Source organism: Bos grunniens, chromosome 10, assembly GCF_055505025.1.
Source record: "Bos grunniens cultivar Pamir isolate PY7600 chromosome 10, Bosgru_T2T1.0, whole genome shotgun sequence".
NCBI classification, from domain to species: domain Eukaryota; kingdom Metazoa; phylum Chordata; class Mammalia; order Artiodactyla; family Bovidae; genus Bos; species Bos grunniens.
Genome location: NC_141174.1, coordinates 25,787,195 through 25,809,189, shown reverse-complemented (window position 1 = coordinate 25,809,189; position 21,995 = coordinate 25,787,195). Strand labels below are relative to the sequence as shown.

The window sequence follows — 21,995 nt, the reverse complement described above, 5'->3', positions numbered from 1 at the left end:
GTAGTGATATTTGTTCATTCAACTATTTTTTAGTAAGTGTCACTTCTTTAAGGTGTATTTTAATTTTTTTAATAAATATTGCATATTTTACTTTATTCAAATAATATAGGCTTTTTGAATAGGATAAGAAAGTAAGGCATACTTTTATGCCTATTATGAAGATAGTAGAGATGCATACTATTATGAAGAACATACTATTATGAAGATAGGTAGAGACACAAAGAGAGTGTTTCTGGTACTAACTGGAAGGAAAAAATAGCTATAAATAATTTATGTAACTAACATGAATGATTAAAATCTGATGGAAGTTTTCAAGGAGTTTTGGTATGGGTTACTTTATTAGTCATATTAGTTAATGACAGAGTCATATCAGGAATGCTTAGCTTCTGTTGCTTTTTGACCGTTGCTTTCTCTCCTAAGAACACTCTTCTTTTGGGTTGTGTCAGTGTTGGCTTCCTGGGAAGTCTTATTCCAGATCCACGGTTTGGGAAATCAGGATTCATCCCTACAATGTTTCACGTGCACCTAGCTTTCTTAGATCCTTCCGGTAAAACCTTACCCAAAGGAACCAATGAATTCAAGTCATAATTTTAAACTTAGGTCTTTAGAAGACTCCATTTCAGTGAGTCTTTGCATTTGTATTTTTAGCCCCCAAATCTTTCTGGCTCCAGCATCCACTTTAATAACTCTATGGGTTAAGCAGTGCTATTTTTAATATCTGTAGTTTTGTTCATTCTCAGAAACTAGGTCAGTTGGGCTTTGTCAAATGAAAAAAGGTACACTTTATTTTTTAGGAGTATCCTTGGACTGAATGAAGCTAAAACATAGACATTGTTGCTCTTCTTTAAATGCTCATAGGATATAATTTTGCTTATTTTAAGCTCAATCTGTTTGCCAGTACAATGATATATTTATCTCTGAAAACTCTGGCTTTTCTATTGTGCTGTTCAGAATTCACATGAATTATTAAAACTTTCTAGTAGGCCTTTTATTGATAGCCTTTTATCTGACCTCTTCTTTAAAGTTGTCTTCGGCATTTTCAAAAGAATCATCTGGGTCTTTCTGGGGCTGGAGATTTTGCTTCTGTTATGACAGAAGCAGAGAGTGAGTTTTTTGGAAGTTAGTAGTAGTGGGGTACAGAAGAGAAAAATCAGACTAAATTATACATCATGCCGTTTCATTGTAAAAAATAATCATAACTTTTTGTCCTTTTCGGAGAATGATGGTGGTGGTTATAGGAAGAGTATAGGGTGAATTAAGGAGACATCAAGGAAAATATGTCTCCTAACATAGAGCTTTAATTATTTCCCAAAGGTAGATAGTAAAGTGGTTCTTTCCAGAAATTTTTCATTCATAGGAACCCTATCTGCAGTATTGGTATATTTTATCATTCACCCTAGAATATTGACAACGTTGATGTTATAGGTAATCTGAGTTACTGCTTTTGTGTTATATTCCTTTCTGTTTTAAGTGTGTGCTGCAGACCCATAACAGTGTTGATATGATTATATTACTATTGTAACAGTTTTTCTTTTTAAACCAGAGTAAAACACACTGATTTTTTCCTTCATTCTTATAGTATTTTTATTTTAAATAAGTACACTTCCTTCTGAATTATTTCAACATGTTTTGGTCAGTCAGTTCAGTTTAGTCGCTCAGTCATGTCTGACTCTTTGCAACCCCATGGACTGAAGAACGTCAGACTACCCTGTCTATTACCAACTCCTGGAGCTTGTTCAAACTCATGTCCATCGAGTCAGTGATGCCATCCAACCATCTCATCCTCTATCGTCCCATTCTTCTCCTGCCTTCAATCTTTCCCAGCATCAGGGTCTTTTCCAATGAGTCAGTTCTTCACATCAGGTAGCCAAAATATTGGAATTTCAGCTTCAGCATCAGTCCTGCCAATGAATATTCAGGTCTGATTTCCTTTAGGATGAATTATTTTGATCTCCTTGCAGTCCAAGGGACTCTCAAGAGTCTTCTCCCACACCATAGTTCAGAAGCATCAATTCTTTGGCGCTCAGCCTTCTTTATGGTCTACTCTCACATCCATGCCTGACCACTGGAAAAACCATAGCTTTGACTAGACAAACCTTTGTTGGCAAAGTAATGTCTCTGCTTTTTAATACATTGTCTAAGTTGGTCATAGCTTTTCTTCCAAGGAGCAAGCATCTTTTAATTTCATGGCTGCAGTCACCATCCACAGTGATTTTGGAGCCCAAGAAAATAAAGTCTGTCACTATTTCCATTTTTTCCCCATCTGTTTGCCATGAAGTGATGGGACCGGATGCCATGATCCTAGTTTTTAAATGTTCAGTTTTAAGCCAGCTCTGGATGTAGCTAGTGTTTAGATCATATCTTGAGTATTAAAGTCATAGAATGTCCCACTAGTGGTTCCAAATCCCTCTGTCAGTACATTATAAACACTTGGGTGTGTTTTTTGTTTTTTTGTTTTTTTTAAACATGCCTAGACTCTACCTCAGACCAGTTAAGTCAGATCTCTGGCTGTAGTGTTCTGGACATTATCATCGTCATTGTTTTTTAAAAAAATATTCTGTCATTCTCATATGAATAGCATTAACAGCTGCTACTTTATTAATGTGAAGGAGAGTCATTAAGCTAGGTAATCCATTTTATGTCTTCATTTACTATTATCTTTGTCATTTTAAGCATCTGAAGGATAAGCATAAACTGGTCTGAACTCTTTAACTGGGAGGCAGCTAATAATGTTGGCTTGAAGTTTTCTTCACAATATACTGGACTGAAAAGTTTGACTCCTTGAATCCTTCTTCATCGCTTTTATTTCCTAGTGCTCTCATAATTTTTGTAATCTTCTATGGATTCTCCCTAATTTCTCAACAGCTTCTTGAAAGTATAGTAATCTAAACTCAATATAAAATTAACAAAACTGAATAGTGGCAGAGGCAGCAAATAAAATTCCTTCTACTTCTTAAATTCTGTGATTTTTATTAAAGTGGAAAACATATTTGTTTCAGACTTTTTATTGGCCTTTTCTTTATGCTTTGGGGAGTCAAAATGTGTTTTCTACCATGATGTTTGTTTTAGTACATTACTTTCTTAGGTTATATTCCCTCTTTTTTCTTTCCCAATTGTGCTTTTTGCCACCATTTCCCATTTTGCCTCCATTTCCCTGTATGTATTTGGAAAGAGTCAGTACATATTTTCTCATGGATTATCATGTTTTGGGAAAGTAGTTTTCCAGATTGATTAAATCATGCTAAAATTTTATTCCATTTACATATCAGTTAGAATCTAGACAGGGAAGCTGTCTACACTATATTTCTGCCATAAAATTTAGACGGGGAGTAGGTTATACAGGTATTAATTAGAGGCTGAAAAGGCCAAAGGGAAATACTGGAGTAACACAGAGACAATAATTGCAGAAAGCATCAATCATCCAGAGGACAGGGGGACTAAGAAGAGCTCAGAGTAGAGTTTGGGCTCAAAACTTCTAGATGGTGTACTGTCTGACTATTGCTGGTACTTCTTAGAATGTCAGAAAAAACTTGTGGCTCTTACCAACTGCTGCTGTTGGGATGGAGGGCTTGTGCTAGGTCAATGCTGAGTGGAAAAAGCAAGCTTCTCCTTATTGGCAGCATGAGGAAGCTAGCTGGCAAAAGAGAAAAGTAGTTTCCACAGTTCTATTAATATTATCAGCGTTACTGAGCTGAGTATTAAAGGGTGGATTTGTTGCTGAGAGACCATAGCTAAATAACCAGCATGTATAGCTTTCTCTTCTGGTTATAAAATAGCTTTTGGTCTCTTGGTCTCCCTCTTAGTGACGGGAACCCTGCATGTTCTTGGTGTCTAGGATTTAGAATGAAAGGAGTTATTATTATTTTTAAGTAAGTTGTGTAGCTAATGTGATTTGATAACTGTCACAGCCTTTCTTGGGACCTGAGATTTAATGATTATTCATTACTTTGACTCACAAGGGGTTTCTGTATTTCAAGATCCCTTTTCAAAATATAAAAATTGTAGGAGTAATGATAAACCAGAGATTAAAATTGGTTGCTTATTGGCCAAAATGTGGTCTATAGTGGGAACCAATCTTTAAACAGAGGAATTACACTTTCTCTCTCATTCTAATCTTCTTCCAGCAGAGCTTCTCAAATTTTACTATGTATATGAATTATTTGGAGATCTTGTTAAAATGCAGATTCTGATCCAATATGTCATTGGTTAGGGCCTGAGATTCTGAATTTCTAACAAACTCCCAGTGCAGCCTGAAGCTACTGGTCCCTGGACCAGACTTTTTTTTTTGTCTTCCCTTCCCTGGTGGCTCAGCTGGTAAAGAATCCGCCTGCAATGCGCGAGACCTGGGTTTGATGCCTGGGTTGGGAAGATCCCCTGGAGAAGGGAACGACTACCCACCCCAGTATTCTGGCCTGGAGTATTCCCTGGACTTACAGTCCATTGGGTCGCAAAGAGTCAGACACGACTGAGTGACTTTCACTTTCACTGTATTGAGAACCGTTGGTCTGGCTTGGATCCACTGTTGGACCTGGTTTTGGGTGGTTGAATGGTGAGTGGATCATGAAGTAGAGTTTCATTCAAGCTTATTTTCCAGAGATGTTTTGAGCAATTTTATTAGAGGTATTTATAGCTGTTTCTTTCCAGGTGGGCATAGAAAGGCAGTGCCTCCAAATAGGTTGACTTTTCTTCCATAATTTTGTTGCTCCTCTAGATGTAGAAGAATGCATATCACTTGTAGTTTTCCTGGAATATCTGAGGCTTTTCAGTAACTGTGTACATGTTTAAGGGAAACTAATGGGAGACAGGAGAGGAGGACAGTTAGAAAATTCATGTATCAGATAGCTTGTGTTCTTTAAAGCCATTATTTTTGATTAAATATAGGGCTATCTATGCATTTAAAAAATTTGGTTTCAATTTCACACTAAATGCATTTTCCCACTTTTGACACTTTGGTATACCTAAAGTATAAAGTCTTCCTTGAGCCAAATAAGTAGTAGTCTATCTTAATTGAACTTTGCATACAGCCCAAATTTATGAAGTTGTTAATTGCTCTTTATATTTGGATTTTACTTTACCAGGGCATACCTGATTACATGAATAAAAAGTTAATCTTTTATTCAGTTGCTGACTGTCAAGCTCCTCTCCCTGCTTTCCTTATCCCCATTACCCCCAATTCCTGGATTTTTCTTTTTGTCTTTACAGACCTAGATTTTTTTAAGACCCTGAGTTGTTTCTTCTTGTCTGTTGGTGCTTTATATTTGTGTGAGTGTTACTCTCAAAATTTTAAAATTCAGGCTATAGGTAATGTAATTCAGGGCATGGAACTGAAATAATTGGCCACTTTATCAGTTGAGGTGAAAGAGTTAAAATGAAAGTTAAGGATCCAGGGGACCCCTATAGAAATGAAGGGTAAAAAAATGCTCAATTTTAGGATCCTAAACAAAGCATTTTGATTGGCATATAGAGACCCTTGCATGCACACAGACGTCCGTATTTGAATATTTATAGACGATAATCTGTCAAAATTACTGTTATTTTAATTTGCCAAGCTTGGCTGATTGCTGCAGTTGAATGTTAGTTGAATTCTAGATGAGGAACTGTAAATATGATCTGGTCTGGAACATACTTTTTGTCCTTGAAGCTGTTTGAATATTACCCTCTTTTTTTTTTTTTTTTTAATAGTGGGACCTTTTTATATTAGCTGAACTTTCATGTTTTCCTTTTTTGGGGGAAAAAAGTAGGGTGATAACAGTAAATGTTAAAAATTTTTTTTTTTTTTTTAGTTAAAAAAACTATTTGCATTTAGTGATCAGCGATTATTTAAATAGTTTTCAACTATTTGTCCAATCTTTGCTCGAAGAAGCTTTCCCTGGAGAGTTTAAACCTAGGGACATGTATCTCTTCAAGGCTTGAGGTTTTGTGTCACATAAGTTTCTTGTTAACAAAGAAATGTATAATTGTAGATAATTAATGTTACTCCTTTTTTTTTGTCTCATTTTAAACAGTTGATAATTATAGTGACCTGATTTCAAGCAGTAATATCTTCCATTGGAAATATGTGATTTCATCAGCTTTTTATATTCTAGGGGAAAAAAGGTAAGCCATTTTTCATACTTAATATTTAGTAGCTTTGTAAATAAGTCAAATTTTTCTCTCTTAAAAAAGTTAAAAAACCCTTTTCTCTTTAGGTAGTGTTTTCTCATGCAGAAAACACTGTGTTATTTATTTACGTCATATCACTATTCCTCAAAAGATTCTACCGAATCTACATTATTTCAGCTCTAGAGATAATATGACAGAGAAGGCAATGGCACCCCACTCCAATACTCTTGCCTGGAAAATCCCATGGACGGAGGAGCCTGGTAGGCTGCAGTCCATGGGGTCTCTAAGAGTCGGACACAACTGAGTGACTTCACTTTAACTTTTCACTTTCATGCATTGGAGAAAAAAATGGCAACCCACTCCAGTGTTCTTTCCTGGAGAATCCCAGGGATGGGGGAGTCTGGTGGGCTGCTGTCTATGGGGTTACACAAAGTTGGACGCCAGTGAAGCAACTTAGCAGCAGCAGCAGAGATAATACGATGACTTTCTAAAAATCATATGACAGCTTTTTGGAGCAGGACTACATTCTGTGCTCTATCTACTGGGCTGTCTTGTCCCTTTTACATAGCTGTTCTCCCCTGAATTTCTGTTTTTACATATATAACCACTGACATGACCAGATAGTCTTCATATTTTTGTTTTCTTGCTTTTGATGTTTTCATTTCTTATCTCTTGTAAACTGACATAATTGGATCTTACTTTGTAAGATAGTTGGTTATTACTTTTGTTAGAAACTATGTCAAGTACTAAGTCTCAGTTTTACTTAGACATTGACTTTATTTTGGGGTTTGAGGAATGTCAGGGTCTCAGGAATATATTTTACATTCAGCAAATTGAGTGGAGCTTATAGAGCATTCTTTTCTTTTTTTTCACAAGCATCCATCTTCATTCTCTTTGGACAGTTCTTTTTTGTGTAGATTTTCTTTTTTCTAGGAGTGTTTATATTACTGTTCACTTATTACTATGATCTCTTTTCTCACTTCTTTTTGTGACCATCTCTACTATCATTTCCAGTATATTTCTTACCCTAATTCCTCATGATCCTCCTAAGAGAATTATTTGTCCAACTCTGTGGTAATCCTCCCAGTGAAGAGTAAGATTCTTAATAATTCCTTAAGATATTATGCTTGCTTCTAGTTTTGTAGTGGTTCACCATCTGTTTACTGTATAAAGGACTCAGAAGTATCTGTTATTCCTAATGTATGAGGGATGTGGAAATAATAACAAAATGAAATTTACATTTATGCAAAGCAAAGATAGTATTAATATATTCCCTTGGGTTTGGCCATTCTGATATTCTTGCTATGTTTGGAGACTTATTTTGCAACATACTTTCAGATTTTTTGAGGTGAATTAGATATGTTCATCTTATAATCAGCTTGCTTTTGGTTAAGTATGTTAAAACTCAAGTTGAATAAAATTTGTTAGTAATATAAAAAGTAATGAGCTGTTCTACAGTATGATTTGGAAAAAAATTAGGTGTACTTCTTGCTATAAGAACAGCAGATAGCACAACTAAGATTTTCTAAGTAAAGTAATTTTGGTAAAGGTTAATTTCACGGCAATAGAAAATGTTGGGAATTGGCATCCAAATGTCAAATTTCACATACAAATCCTAGCTTTCTACTGACTTTTCTTTTCCCCCCAGAGGATAAATCTTAAAACGTATAATTTGCTTAGAAGACACTATAATGCTGTTTTAGGAATAAGAAACTGGCTTTATTTTTCTATAATTTAACAGTAAGGGTAACCACCTTATAAAGCTCTTATGGAAATGTAATATTCAAGTGTTTACTTAGAAAAAATTTTAGTTTGTCATAATGATGTGGGATCTAAATGATAACCCGTGATATTCACCTATGTGTTTTCATTGTTTCAGAAAGAAAGGATGAAGTGGATTGTTTAATAGTTTGCCTTTTGGTATTATTTATAGGTTGAACACCATGAGTAATCATAACTTAGGTAATTTGTGTGCCAGTGAGACAAATTTAGATCTTCATTTGTTTCTTTGCTCCTTTATATCATAAGAGGGTTATATTATCACTCTGTCAGTTAGTTAAAGGGTAACAACTGAAAATGGATTTTTGTTTGTTTCTGGTCTGGCATGTAAGAAGCTTAGAAGTCGTGAAATAGTGAACAAACTAAAAAATCAAAACTCTTCTTAGATCCATCAGAGCAATGAGGTCACAGGGCAAATCACTGTTCTCAAATTGAAGAGACAGGCAGATAGAGAATGACAGCTTAGCAGAAACCTCAAAAGAAACCACTACTGTGTAGGAAAAATCTAATGTGTGATTGACAAATTACAGGAAGCTCCGTGTGAACAAACCCGACAGGAAAACGCCAGGAGGACCTGGTCGCAGGGGATCCCCACATTTTCTTGATTTTACTTCTAGGAGCTCTCTCAGGTCCTCACAGTGACTATCTGAGAAAAATCCCCTGGTTCTTCCTACAGGGGGAGGAGAAAATAACCATTTTGAGATATGCCAAGGCATCTTCCTTTTCTTAACAAGATCTGCTATCAAGAGAAAGTATTTTACCAGAGCCTAATCTGTTAGAGTGTTATCAGACACTAACTGACCTAGAAGAAGGGAAATACCCAACTCTGGCCTTCAATGATGTAAGGAAAGATCCAGTTCTTGCCCCTGTAGCCATCCTGTTCCACCTGGGAGGGGAGCACAGGACTGAAAAGAACTTGTGAAGTTCACAGCTTGAGGAGCACAGTTCCACTGAAAGGCTGAGACCTAACTTCTACTCCCGCCACACCTTACAACATTAGTAAATTTCTATTAGCTGTAGTTCCTTTTATTCCGTGCATGATGTCTGACTTTCAGCAAAAAACTACAAGGCAGACTAAAAAGCAAAAAACACAGTTTAAAGAGAGCAAGCATCAGAATCAAACTCAAATTTGACAGGAATATTGGAATTATGAAACAAGGGATTTAGGACAACTGTGCTATACAAAAAAGATCTTAATGACCCAGTTAATCACTATAGTGTGATCACCTGCCTAGAGCTGGATATCCTGGAGTGAGAAGTCAAGTGAGCCTTAGCAAACATCACTACAGACAAAGCTAGTGGAAGTGATGGAATTCCAGATGAACTATTTCAAATCCTAAATGATGATGCTGTTAAAGTACTTGCTCTCAGTATGCCAGCAAATTTGGAAAACTCAGCAGTGGCCACGGAACTGGAAAAGGTCAGTTTTCATTCTAGTCCCAAAGAAGGGTAATGCCAAAGAATGTTCAAACTACACACAATTGCACTCATTTCACATGCTAGCAAAGTAATGCTCAAAATCCTCCAAGCTTGGCTTCAACAACTGAGAACTAATAGATGTTCAAGCTGGATTTAGAAAAGGCAGAGGAACCAGAGATCAAATGGCCAACATCCATTGGATCATAGAAAAAGCAAGAGAATTCCAGAAAAACTACTTCTGCTTCATCGACTACGCTAAAGCCTTTGACAGTGTGGATCACAACAAACTCTGGAAAGTTCTTAAGAAAATGAGAATACCAGACCACCTTACCTGCTTCCTGTACACTGGTCAGTAAGCAGCAGTTAGAACTGGACAAGGAACAATGGACTAGTTCAAAATTGGGAAAGGATGACATCAAGGCTCTATACTGTCACCCTGCTTATTTAACAAAGGCAATTAGTAGAAAACGGTAACAAATATGGTAGATATTAACCCAAGTTTATCAATAATTGCTTTAAATATCAGCGGTTTAAATACACTAAAAGGCAGACTGTCAGATTGGATTAAAAGTCAAGATATGTTGTGTACAGAAATTCTTTATATATGAAGACAGATATAGATTAGACATAAAGAGATGGAGAAAGATACACCATGCTAACACGAATTTTAAAAAAAGCTGAAGTAACTATATTAGTTTTGACAGAGCAGACTGCAGAGCAAGGAAGAGTTTCAGGGGAAGAAATAGCATTAAAGGTGAAAGTGTTAGTCATTCAGTTGTGTCTGACTGTGCGGCTCCATGGACTGTAGCCCCCCCAGACTCTGTCAGTGGAATTATCCAGGCAAGAATAATGGAGTGGATAGCCTTTCCGTCTCCAGGTGATCTTCCAGACCCAGGGATTGAACCCAGGTCTCCCACATTGCAGGCAGATTCTTTACCATCTGAACCACCAGGAAAGTCCCAATAGGAGCATTATATAATAATAAAAGAGTCAGTTCTTCAAGAAGATATCGGATCAGATCAGTCGCTCAGTCGTGTCCGACTCTTTGCGACCCCATGAATCGCAGCACGCCAGGCCTCCCTGTCCATCACCAACTCCCGGAGTTCACTGAGACTCAAGTCCATCGAGTCGGTGATACCATCCAGCCATCTCATCCTCTGTCGTCCCCTTCTCCTCTTGCCCCCAATCCCTCCCAGCATCAGAGTCTTTTCCAATGAGTCAACTCTTCGCATGTGTGCACCTAACAACAGGTCATCAAAATATGTGATGCAGCAGCCAACAGAATTGCAAAAACAAATTGATCAGTCCACTATTATAGGAGGTGATACTTCAGCACTTCTGCCAGAAATGGACAGATATAGAAGAAAATCAGTAAGGACATATTTGAACTCAACAGCAATATTAATCAACTGGATATGATTGACACATCATCCAGCAACAACAAGGACTACATATTTTTCTCAAGAATAAAAATAGAATTAAAGAACTCTGAGAAAATTCAGAGTTCTTTTTAGTTTTTGATTTATTTTTTTTAACTAGGATTTGCATCCATACATGGTCAGAAAGAAGAAAGACGAGGAACTTGTTTTGAAAAATACAACAAGCTGTCACCTGCCTCCCCTCTACTTCTTACATATTTTAGAGTATGAATTTTAAATTTTTGATCTTTTAAAATACTGAAACATTTTTCTTGCCTCAAATTTGGTATAATGATTGAAAGAGTTGTGGGGGTTACTTTTCCAGATGAAACCTATCTGGCACTTTTTCATTTATTGATATTATGAAGGAATACCTCCTGCAACTCCTTGGTTCCATATAGCGAAATTTGAAAACTGAATCCCTCATGACCTGGCCAGTATTTGATAATTATTGACTTTCGCTCCTGAATAATAGACCTCTAGATACCCATATTCTTTTGAGTGATATGGCGGGAAGAGCAGAAGCAGATAAAGGCCAGGGGAGAATTTGTAAAAGGAAGAGAATATTTATTATTATCATGTATCTGCCAGGTAGACTTATGATGGTAAAACCAAAGGGATTAATAACATAGGATTCTCTAAAGGATATAGATATCTGTTAAAATGGATTCAGTGAAATTGTTCCCATCCCTGTAGAATTAAAAACAAAACCAAAAATAAAACACATCAAATGAACTTTTCCCCTTTGGATCACGAGTAGTGATATGAAGACAAGCTGTACAAACCTTAATTAAGTCAAATCACTTCTTACTTTGTTTCCTCATCTTCAAAATGGAAATAGTGCCTGCCTTACAAAACACTGGTAAGCATTAATTGAGAAAATGTGTGTACAGTGCCTGGCTCATATTGGGCATGCACCAGGGTTACTTCTCCTGGTTCCTTTCAGCATCAGTAGTAATATCTGGACTTCAGTCCTTGAATTCACTAGTTACTTGTCGTGAGATCTTTATAAGATCAAATTATTTTGTCTCTCCGAGCCTTATTTTCCTTTGGTATAAGATCATTAATATCCATATTATAAAATTGTGGTTGTAATTCATTTCATTGTATCATCTAGGAGATTTTCGTTGAATCTAAATCTGATGTTAAACTGCTAAAATCTTATATAAATATGTGAGTTTTACTGAGTAGATCTTTTGGGCACCACATTCACATTTTTTTTTTAAGGAATATATAATAGGAGGAACATAATAAGGAAAAGTAAATCTCTAGTTTTGTTTTTTAATGGGAGGACTCTATACTACCTTACTTAATTTTTGCTTAATATAATTCATTGGGAAAGTGGGGAAATAATGGATCGAAGGATTTATTTTCACTTGAAATAGCTGCTTCTAGAAAGGATATACATAGGGCACCAAGTTAGGGAGTCCAAACACTTGAATGTACCTCTTTCTTTGTCTTTGTTCTTTTTGTCTTAGGTGACATTATTTTGAAACAAGACTTCAGCATACAGTAATGGTTTTGTGGGCAGATACTAGAAATGATACTGTATGATATCTTTTATGTGCAATTTAAAAACAATACAAATGAATACACATGCAAAACAGAAACAAACTCAGGTTTAGGAGCTTCACTGTTGGCTCACTGATAAAGAATTTGCCTGCCAATGTAGGAGATGTGCATTTGAGCCCCTGGAGGAGGAAATGGCAACCCACTCCAGTATTCTTGCCTGGAGAATCCCATGGACAGGGGAGTTCATGGGGTTGTAGAGAGTCAGACACATCTTAGCAACTACACAGATTGGAAAATTATTAAGTACTGAAAAATTTCTGGCTTGTTAATTACCAAAGAAAGAACTAATAAACTCTTATTAAAATTTAATATTAAACTTTAATTGGTAAATTAAGACTCATAAATGAATCCTGTTAAATGAGTTTGAATTAGGTCAGTATTATTGGTGAATTCAGCTGTGTGTTAAATCAATATAAATTCTGTGACATAATCACAGAATAGAAATTGATGTCTGTATGGTATATTGTATTGAAGGGTTGCAAAGTGATGAACTGGGAAGTTGGTATTTTTAGTGATGTTATAAATCCATGAATTTCAGTTAGATTTATTTGAATATGAATCACTTTTATAAAAATTAGCAGTAAAATATTATTGCTTTCATATTCTGTAGCAGTTGTGTCAGCTTTTGCATATAATCAAATGAATGTAAAATTTAACTTATTTTCTTACATGTTTCCCAAAGTTTAGGAAATGATGTAGCATATAGAGTGTTAATTACTGTTAAGAATTCCCAGTTTATCATTATATTTGACAATATGTAGCTTCTTAAAGTGAAGTTGCTCAGTTGTGTCTGACTCTTTGCAACCCCATGGGCTATAGCCTGCAAGGCTCCTCCATCCATGGGATTTTCCAGGAAAGAATACTGGAGTGGGTTGCCATTTCCTTCTCCAGGGGATCTTCCCGACCCAGGGATCGAACCTTGGTCTCCCGTACTGCAGGCAGACTCTTTACCATCTGAACCACCAGGGAAGCCCATGTAACTCCTTATTAAATGCTTATTAACAACTTTGAAAATATCCTACAAAGTAGAGAATAATCTCTGCATGCAGTCTCTACCTGCAGGAAAAAGAATAGAAGAAAATATAATAAAAACTAAATTGTGAATGCATTGAGTGCAGACAAGTTTCTGCTGACAAAGTGGATGTGAATTTATGTGTGAATGTTAAGGACATGGGGGTATGTTGATTATAGCAACTGTTAGTATTGTTGTAAAGCAAATGATTTGCAGAGTTAGGTTAAATGCATTATGGGTATGGCTGGGATCAAAATAACATTATTGTTCAAAGTTTCTTTTGTTTTTTGGTAATTAAAAAATATTTATGTATTCAGCTGCACTGGGTCTTAGTTGCAGCATACACGATATTTTAGTTGTGACATGAGAAATCTAGTTGTGGCATGTGAGGTCTTCAGTTGCAGCATGCCATCTCTTACTGTAGCATGTGGGACCTAGTTCCTTGAGCAGGAATCAAACCCCAGTCCCAGTGCATTGGGAGCTTGGAGTCTTAGCCACTGCACCACCAGGGAAGTCCCAGCATTGTGTTTGTTTTTTAAGAAGCCAAATACTTTTGTATAATACTGGGTAATTTAACTACTTTTCTGGTAATAATTTAATGTTAAGAACAAATAGATTTCTGTGATTGTACATTTATAAGATATTATTTGGACAAGTCATTTATAAAGTAATATGGTTCATATACTTTTCTCTTTTATTGTGATAAAATATATATGACAAAATTCACCATTTAACCATTTAAAGTGTATAATTCAGTAGTGTTAAGTATGTTCACATTGTTGTGCAGCCATCACCAGTGTCCATCTCCAGAACTTTATCATCATTCTGAATAAAACTGCACATTAAACATTAACTCCCCATTCTTCCTGACTTCAAGCCCCTGTCACATGGAGTTGATCTCCAAAATATTTAAAGAGCCCATAAACTCAACATCAGAAAAACAAAAAGCCATGTTAAAAAATGGGCAGATGATCTGAACAGATAATACATGAAAAAATGCCCAGTATTGTTAATTATTAGAGAAAGGTAAATCAAAGCTTCAATGAGATGTTACCTCAAGGCTGTCAGAATGGCAATCATCAAAAAGAACAGAAATAAATAATTGGCAAGGATGTGGAGAAAAGGGTACCCTTGTACATTGTTGATGAGAGTGTAAAATTGGTGCAGCCATTGTAGAAAAAAGTACAGTAGTTTCTCAAAAAACTAGAAATAGAACTATTATATGACTCAGAAATTCCACTCCTGAGTAATATATCTGAAAAATCGAAAACACTAATGTGAAAACAATACGTGCATGGCAATGTTCTTAGCAGCATTATTTACAATTACCAAGATAGGGAAGCAGCCTGTGTCCATCAACAGAAGAATGGATCAAGAAGATATGGTATGTTCTCAGACACATACCCACATATACAAGAATGCTGCTCAACCATAAAAAAGAATGAAATTCTGCCATTTGCAAGAACATGGATGGAGTTGGAGGATATTATGGTAAGTGAAATAAATCAGAGAAAGACAAATACTGAATTTTATCACTTATATTTGGAATCTAAAAAATAAAACAAATTAGTGAATATAACACAAAGAAACAGATTCGCAGATAAAGAGAACAAACTAGTAGTTACTGGTGGGAGAAGGATGGAGTGGGGGGAGGAACAATATAGGGTCTAGGGGATTAAGAGGTACAACCTACTATGTACAAAATAAATAAGCTATAAGGATATATTGAATAGCACAGGAAATATAACTGATATTTTATAATAACTGTAAATGAATTTTATAACCTTTAAAAAATGTATCACTATGTTACACACCTGAAACTTACATAATATTGTACAACTAAATCTTAGTAAAAAATATCAAAATAGTGAAAAGCAAAAAAATAAAGAATTCACATTCTCCCTAATACCCAGGCCCTTTAACCACTATTCTGTCTCTGAATTTGGCTACTCTCATTTTCTTATGTGAGTTGAATTATACAGTATTTTTCCTTTTGTAATTGACTTCTTTTAATTAGCATAGTGTCTTCAGGGTTCATCCATGTTGTCCCATGTATCAGAATTTCAGTCTTTTTAAGACTAATATTTCTTTATGCATATGCCACATTTTGTTTATCCATTTATCTGTCAATGAATGTTTGGGTTGTTTCTACCTTTGGCAGTTGTGAATAATGCTGCTGTGAACACTGATGTGCAAATATTTGTTCAATGATGGTTATATGTATTTTTAATATATATTTTAACATTTAAAGATATTTGAGGGAATAAAATTCTATTTGAATGGACTGCATAAATATCTGTGTTTTCACTGATGTCAGTGGTTGTTTACTGAATACCCATCATGTATTCCAGCTCCCGGGCCACAGGCCGCAGAGGGTCCCTGGCCAGTTAGGAACTGGGCCACACAGCAGGAGGTGAGATGTGCAAAGAAGTGAAGTACTCCCCATTGTTCACATTACCACCTGAGCTTTGCTTCCTGTCAGATCAGCAGTAGCATTAGATTCTTACAGATTCTCATATATCACAATGTAGTGATGTTAATAGAAATAAGTGCACAACAAATGTAATGCACTTGAATCATCTTGAAACCACCCCCACCCACATTTGCGGAAAAACTGTTTTCTACAAACTGGTTCCTAGTGCTAAAATGGTTGAGGACTACTGTTCTAAGGGATATAAAGAGAATATTTATTGAATACTTACTGTGAATTGGAGATTAGGGACATAAAGAGTAATAAAACCATGTTACTGTTTTTGAAGACCTTGCAGTCTAATAAGAATGATAGGATGTATATATAAAAACAGAACAACCTGGTAGCATTATACTTTTTGAAGCTGAAGAGATGTTCACAGTCTGATCCAAACCAGCATCTTCTCATGCTAAGATTTTTGCATGTCATCCTAATCAGTTAAGAGGCAAAATACATGACCATAATCAACAAGCATATTCCATTCAAGTATATGTATTTAACATTCAAGCATAAATTTTGAAGTTATCAATCATTACACTCTGCAAAACAGTCTTCTCCAATAACAACATCCTTAGAATGGCTTATATTCTTTTATCCAAACTCCTACCTTAACTCTCACTTAATCTCCTATCTCCACCTCCACCTTGAGTTGTATAATTTTTTGTTGTGGATATGTTTTTTATACATGTAAACCGACTTACCTGTAGGTGAGTAAAAGGTGAAATGATGAACTCTGTATGTGTTTCAAGTTTCTTTACAGGCTTAAATGATTCTAATTTTATCCCTGTAGTATCTGGATTTCCAGGCGAAAGAAAACAGAATAAGCAAGTCTAGAGGTTTCTCGACAAATCTATTTCATAATGATTTAAAAGGCAAAAATTTGATTGGAATAAAAACATTTTGGTGTGCTTTGGTGTTTCAGTGATATTCTCCCTCTCTCAAGCTATTTTTTTCTGGAAAACCAAAATTAATCCTTTGTTAATTCAGTCATAATTTTTGAGTTTAGTTGTATTTTTAAGGTTTTTCTGGCTGTGCCAACTGAAACTTTTAGATACCACTCTTTTTCCTATTTTCTAACATTTCTAACGAAATGTTAGAAAGACCAAAGGAAGACATACAACCAGCTGTTAGATTCACATTTCCTTTGGATGATGTTTTGAAGTTCAGAAAAGGAATTTTGAAAAATTTAAACACAGCTGAGCAGAGTTTCCAAGAGGCAATACTGTAATACTACTTCTTTCTCCATATTTATTTTCTTGACTCAGTACTGAGCCTGAATTCTGAGTGGTAAAGACATTTATAGACTCATTACTCTGTAGGGTGAAAAAAAAGGAAAAAGCTAATTTCAAAGTTAAAACTTAGAAAAAAGAAGATAATTGTAGAAGTGAGGAAGGATGAATGAACAAGGATGATCATCCATTCATTCAGCACATATATGAAAGTCTACTATGTACCAGACATGCCACTAAACACTGGAAATAAAGCAATGAATAAAATAGGATCAGTACCACTCCTGGAACTTCGATTGCTGGTAAGAGTGAGTAGAACATAACAAGGCTCTTAAAAATAACTTGAATAAATGAATGTCTTGAATAAATAACTTGAATAAATAAAGTTGAATAAATAAACTTCAATAAATAAATATATTGTGGAGAAGAATTTGGGGGTAAAGGACATTTTAGTGAAAAAGTATGAACTGTCCTGTTCATTGTATTTGAGATACTTCATTTAAAAAATAGAAAAAAAAAAACTTATTACTGGGCAAAATGACTTAGTTATGGTAATACATAGAATGTAATACATTGGAGCCCTTAAAAATAATGACATACATTGAAGTATGTTGGCTAACATAAAAGATGTTCTTTACCTAATGTCAAATTAAGCAAAGTAGGCTATAGAATAGGATGTATGGAATGGTTCTTTTGAGATTATTTACATTTATGTAAAATGTCTTGAGAGATAGTAGAAACTTTGGAATCAGACATTCTTGGGCTCCATAAAAGCGTACTTCATAAAAGTTATTCGTTAACATGTGTCAGAGTTTTATCTAACTAATGAGGGAACAATCAGGAAGACCAAAGAACCGCTTATAAGAGTTTTTGAGCATTAGGAGTTCTTGTATTCATTTAGGAAAGGGATGCTAAGATAAAATTGCTAAGCCACACAGAAGTCTCATCAACTTTCTGAAGGAAAAGGAAACTTGGAATGTAAAGCAGTGAGTTCAATTTAAATATCATCATGGTCTTTATCATCATATCCAGTATCATTAAATATATCAGTTTCATTGATTTTAGCATGGAGATCAAATTGCCAACATCCACTGGATCATGGAAAAGACAAGAAAGTTCCAGAAAAACATCTATTTCTGCTTTATTGACTATGCCAAAGCCTTTGACTGTGTGGATCACAATAAACTGGAAAATTCTGAAAGAGATGGGAATACCAGACCACCTGATCTGCCTCTTGAGAAACCTATATGCAGGTCAGGAAGCAACAGTTAGAACTGGACATGGAACAACAGACTGGTTCCAAATAGGAAAAGGAGTACGTCAAGGCTGTATATTGTCACCCTGCTTATTTAACTTATATGCAGAGTACATCATGAGAAACGCTGGGCTGGAAGAAGCACAAGCTGGAATCAAGATTGCCGGGAGAAATATCAATAACCTCAGATATGCAGATGACACCACCCTTATGGCAGAAAGTGAAGAGGAACTAAAAAGCCTCTTGATGAAAGTGAAAGAGGAGAGTGAAAAAGTTGGCTTACAGATCAACATTCAGAAAACGAAGATCATGGCATCTGGTCCCATCACTTCATGGGAAATAGATGGGGAAACAGTGGAAACAGTGTCAGACTTTATTTTTCTGGGCTCCAAAATCACTGCAGATGGTGACTGCAGCCATGAAATTAAAAGACGCTTACTCCTTGGAAGGAAAGTTATGACCAACCTAGATAGCATATTCAAAAGCAGAGACATTACTTTGCCAACAAAGGTCCGTCTAGTCAAGGCTATGGTTTTTCCAGTGGTCATGTATGGATGTGAGAGTTGGACTGTGAAGAAAGCTGAGCGCCGAAGAATTGATGCTTTTGAACTGTGGTGTTGGAGAAGACTCTTGAGAGTCCCTTGGACTGCAAGGAGATCCAACCAGTCCATTCTAAAGGAGATCAGCCCCGGGTGTTCTTTGGAAGGACTGATGCTGAAGCTGAAACCCTAGTACTTTGGCTACCTCATGCAAAGAGTTGACCCATTGGAAAAGACTCTGATGCTGGGAGGGATTGGGGGCAGGAGGAAAAGGGGATGACAGAGGATGAGATGGCTGGATGGCATCACCGACTCGATGGACATGTGTTTGAGTGAACTCCGGGAGTTGGTGATGGACAGGGAGGCCTGGCGTGCTGCAATTCATGGGGTCGCAAAGAGTCGGACACGACTGAGTGACTGAACTGACTGAACTGACTGGAAGCTTGCTATGTGCCTTCAGAGTTATAGCTTTATCTGCATTGTATTTTAAAATTACATCAGCTTTGTTACCCTATTAGTCTGGCAGACCAACCAATGAAATATCTGAGGTATTTATTTAAACCAGTTTTCTCAACTTTCCTTTGTACAGCATAGCCTCTTTATACATCAAAACACATTGCTTCTACTCATTCATTTCCCAACATTTTGATTTCCTGAGTATACTCTTCTTCATTCATATTCTTCATACACCAACATTTTTTATTCATTGTCTTTCTTACCCTTGCATCTGTTTAACCTCCTTTACCTTATTCTTGGGCATGGCAGTGCCTCCCAGCATCTCAGATTCGTTTCTTGTGGTGGCAATGGTAGCTGCTCCTCTGAGTGGCACACGGGACAAAGTAGCATATAGTACAGATGGAACCACATATGTGAGTGAGTTTTGACTGAATTTTTCTAAGATATACTTACCAGCATCAAAATTCTTTCCTTCTTCCCTTTCTGTGTGTGTTAATGTTTTAAGGTTTTTTTTTTGGAGGGGGGTGGAGGGCAGGTATGGAGTTATCTTTACTCTTAGCTTTCTTAGCCTCATTACTAAGGTGGACCTCTCTTCTTGGGTCTTTACTGAATGTCCCAAGGATTCCGTGAGGACTTTTTTATCTTGCTTGTGAGAACTTGGATGATTCCTGGCCCTATGTAAGCCTTGGGAATTACCTCCCTTTTGTTACCTGGTAGTTTTTCTTGCCCGGAAGTTGTTTTTCTTCAACCATCTCATTTTATGCATATGCAAAATTGGTATTCAGGTAAAATTTAAGTAGATCTTTTTCCCCCTTCTTAAATGGGCCTTTGTGTTGCTCTCATTTCAGGACTGTAGCCAGTCAGTCTTCTCTGTCCATGGGATTCTCCAGGCAAGAATAGTGGAGTGGGTTGCCATTCCCTTCTCCAGGGGATCTTCCTGACCCAGGGATTGAACCCAAGTCTCCTGCATTGCAGGCAGATTCTTTATCATCTGAGCCACCAGGGAGGCCCCAGTTGCTTACATATGGAAGTTAATTCTGGATTCTATTACTCCCTCATGGGTGAAAGTAGAGATTTCTTAACACTTTTAACTTGGAGAATGATATTCTTAGTGAGTGATATATCCTGCTCAAATTGTTTTCAAATACTATTATGTGTAAAAATTCATTTTTAAAAGTGCTGCCTAAATTAAATTTATCTTAGTAACAACATTTCTTCTACATATAGCTGTGAATAAAATCTGCTTTGGCTGCTTGTCTTCTAATAATAGTTACCAGTCAACTGATGCATTAAATTAAAGTTGGTGTAACCCTAATGATTTATAATAGCTGATACTTTTTGGTACTGCTTTGCCTCACTGAAGAGCACTGCTGTTTTATGGTACTTCTTTTCTTTTAAACATGATTCAATATAGCTAAAAGAACAAAAAAGCAGTAACCTTAACGTAACTCTTACTTAATATAGAAACTTTTTGCTAATAAAAAATCTGTTTTATATTCCATCTATTGAGATACAGTGAAAAAGTATAAACTAAGTACTAATTATTTCTTTGAAATTCTTTCATTTAGTTTAAAAACATTGGTAAGTCGTAGTAGAAGTTAATTGAGAATGTCTCATTAAGTTTGGAATTAAGAAAGTAAAGGATGTATGTGGCGAAGAACAATACAAATTTTGTTGTTGTTTTTGTTTGGTTTAAGGATCTGAGGTGTTCATGAAAGAGTTAACAACTGTCACCGTTATGGTTGATTCAGTTGGCAGCATGAACTTCCTTCTTTATCATTAACGTTTCAGTTACTATACTAGATACAAGGTGCCCTATCTAGTAGTCATTTTGTGTCTATTGTGTCCTTAGAAGAGAGACTTGAAATTCTTAGGGGAATGTTTGAAAATGAGTCAGTAGTAGCATTGTGATTTGAATGTCATATGCTGAGGCTTAAGGAAGGTATTTTTGTCTCTAGCATCAGAATTACATATAAGTAAATCTTTTAGAAAAATCCTAAAGAAATTTATAGCCCTAATTTACATGTGTCTCAAGGGTGAGGGTTAGGATTATAATTATAGATGAGAGAACTATAAAGGCACTAATTCTAACAGATGGTAGCAAAATGTCCAAATTTTTGCTACTTTTGTTATTTCTTAAAAACTGATTTCTAATACCTTTAAAATGACTGTTTTTAGATACAGCCATTGAGTTTGGTATGGCAATAGACTGTTTACTTTTTTTGATAGCAGATACAAAATGCAGACATTAATTATTCAGAATCTTTTAGACACTAATGGCTATTTACTTGTGAGAAAATTTAAACTGGCATGTGACAGTCACTAAATCCATCTGCCAAAGCGGCTTTAAGTTTTGGTCTGTTGTTACTAAAAGTGATGGGTCTTACCATAGAGTGACCTAGGCCACGTGGATGCACTGCATTTCTTTTCCTGAGATGACTTACCACTGAAATTCATGGATTCGGTTTGTTATTTTGGTTGCATGTTCCCTTGTCACTTTGCTACTAAAGTGTAATAACCCCTCGACAATAATGGTTTTGGTCAGCCAAGCCATATTGTTTTGATTCATTTGGAGTAGAGAACAGGGACTCTGTAGTGAAATAGATCTGACTATGAATCTCTGCTCCTCCTGGTTTTGTGACCTTAGGTGAATTACTTAACCTCTGCTGATGCATTTGATATTAGTATAGTTTACTAGTTTAAATGTGTGAACTCTGGAGATAGTTTGTGGGGATTTGAATCCT

General features: G+C 36.0%; 1 protein-coding gene and 1 pseudogene across 33 annotated transcripts in view; one reads left to right on the top strand and one right to left on the bottom strand.

The window, feature by feature from the left end:
• The window catches only part of LOC147364170 (UDP-GalNAc:beta-1,3-N-acetylgalactosaminyltransferase 1-like), an 87,354-nt pseudogene extending 65,549 nt beyond the window's left edge, over positions 1-21,805 (bottom strand).
• FUT8 (fucosyltransferase 8) overlaps positions 1-21,995 on the top strand; it is a 361,102-nt gene that overhangs the window by 112,899 nt on the left and 226,208 nt on the right. For 16 of the 33 annotated variants that reach the window (XM_086320236.1, XM_086320238.1, XM_086320205.1 and 13 more), the window contains one exon: positions 6,006-6,096. The exons of 4 other annotated variants lie outside the window; for them this stretch is intronic. The gene's annotated coding sequence lies outside the window, so the exon portion shown is untranslated. Of the gene's footprint in view, positions 1-6,005; positions 6,097-14,635; positions 14,794-15,653; positions 15,716-21,995 lie in introns of all 33 variants that reach the window. 13 more of the 33 variants (XM_086320221.1, XM_086320225.1, XM_086320231.1 and 10 more) reach the window with 3 other exon arrangements.